We start from the raw sequence: 2,461 nt of genomic DNA, 5'->3' as shown, positions 1-2,461 counted from the left end.
TTTTCTGGCTGGGCACACAATCACGAGCCACCACACAGCTTGTAGATTCAAACAGCAACTCTTTATTCCCGAACTCACACCAGCCGTATACAAACACGATCTGGGGAAATCCATGTTCTCTGCCCAAATCCACGTTCTCTGCCCAAATCCACGTTCTCTGCCCAAATTCACGTTCTCTGCCCAAATCCACCTCCACTGGGCTTCTGTCTCCCAAAATATACTCTGAATCCCGTGAGAACTCAAGGGGAACTCAGGCAGCAGGATACGCCCTATTCCCAGCAGGAATAATCTTAAACCTTAAACCTGGAACCTAAACTGGGAACGCCCTAAACATGATTATCATAAACCCGGAACACCCTAATCCGCCCTGGTCCTTGAGCAAGGTCACTTACATTCAATGTCACTGCAACATGGGGTACGCTGGCAAGGAAATTGTCATACCTACTTGGCTAATGGCTCCCAGCAGTTCCCTACTGGAAGCTCCTGTGTTCCACAGGTATCTTTACTCTGTCTAGAGGAAACAGACTTGCTTTGTGTGAGCTCTTCTGTTTGTTGATTTTATAGCTCTCCATTGTTCCTTCTTTACAAGATATTTTTACCCAACTTCATGGCATTTTACTCTTTATAGGCACGGATTGATACTTGGTTTAAAAACTCAAGGGATTCCTTATGAACTTTCCTGGTCTCTCTCTGAGTAGATTCCTCTTTTCAGGCATTCTACTCTGGATATTCAAGCCCCATTATACTCAATGGACTCTGATGACAGCTTTCTCTGGATTCAGCTATTGGCATAAAACCTAGTTAATTGCAGAGCTCACCTCATTTATGGGTCCCAGCCCAATGTTGCCTCCTTTCCAATGTTTGAAAATAGTCATTCCCTATACTTTGCCCAATCTCAAAAGGCATAATTTCCTGTTAAATTATTCACTTTCCCTCAGGACAAATACAATTCCATAAATTATAGAACTATCTTTCTATAAACTATCTATAAACATGTTCACATTATTTTTTTCCAAGGGTATTTGTGAAGACTAAAAGATATTATATGAAATGTTTGACAAATATTAACTTTTCTCCAGTAATCCTGAATAACCTTTTAAGAAAATACTGATAGAGTAATTAAAATCTTTTAGGTAGGCTTTTTTTTTTTTCTTTTACAGAAACTATTCCAAGATTTATAGGAAGTAATTTGCCTAAAGTCATACAGTCTGAGTTCAATGAGTTCAACGCAGAACTGGAATTCTGGTAGAACATCTGTTCTAGGACTCTCTACTGATCATACTGTTCCTCACTGGAGAACAAACTAGTGGAGGTTGATCATTTGAAAAATCTCCTGAGAGAAAAAAAGGAACTGAGGCCAGTAACTAATTAAGCAGTCTATGTGTGTGTGTGTGCATGCACCTGCGCAAATACACAGGTGCATGTATGTGGACTTTATCTTCAGGAAAGGGAATTTTAGGGTGTATTTTTATATCATAGAGGGATAGGTTATTAAGAAGAAGAGAAACAAAATATTGAGAGGTTAAATCTAGAAAGAAGTTTAGTATAGAGTAGCAGGTACATATATAGTCAGAAGTTTATTTATCTAAAGCTGGAAACAACTCACATCATCTAAGAAACTGTAAACTTCAGTCCTCATTTTTTGGAATGACTCATACTTTTATAGCAATATGTTTATTAGGGTTTCATGTTTGTGGGTTCTTTTTCCAAGTCAATAAATATTAAGGCAAGTGGGCAAAGAGGCTCAGGGTTGTGATTCATCTCATAGAACTTACAGATGATTATCAAAGATCAACTACATTAATTTGGAGGCATATTTAAAGCTTATTCAATAGAGTGACCCAATTATTTTATATTAAAACGTTTTCTCATTCTATCTGCGAATCCAAGAGCAAATGTCTATTGTCCTTTAAGGGTTCCCTGATTCCAGACAGGATTTAAAGAAATGCAGGATGAAGAAAGGAACTTCTCTTCTACTAGCAAAATATTAACTTTTTATTTACCTCAAATTTAATATAATAAATTAAAATATTACTTAGTATACTAATATTAATGTATTAAAATTATTGATTTTTTGCTTTATTAGGACAGAAAAAGAACTTGGAAGTCATCATGCACATCCTTATAATAACAAAAAGGTAAATAAATAAAGTTCTCTGAAATTCTAGGATGTATAAGATGAATTCTAGATAGAGAAGAGGGGAGGGAGGGAGGGAAAAGGAGGAGGCAGGGATTAGCAAGGATGGTAGAATGTGATGGACATCATTATCCAAAGTACATGTATGAAGACACTATTGTTTATCAATCTACTTTATATACAAATAGATATGAAAAATTGTGCTCTATGTGTGTAATAAGAATTGTAATGGATAGGAGCTTACACCGAGCACGGAGCGGCCGAGTTCCGGCTCCCGGAACTTCCCTAGACCGGGGCTAGGAGCCCGCGGAAACTGCTTCTCCG

Source organism: Marmota marmota, unplaced genomic scaffold (assembly GCF_001458135.2).
Source record: "Marmota marmota marmota unplaced genomic scaffold, marMar, whole genome shotgun sequence".
NCBI lineage: Eukaryota > Metazoa > Chordata > Mammalia > Rodentia > Sciuridae > Marmota > Marmota marmota.
The sequence above is the reverse complement of the archived record's forward strand: the minus strand, read 5'-3'. Positions refer to the sequence as shown.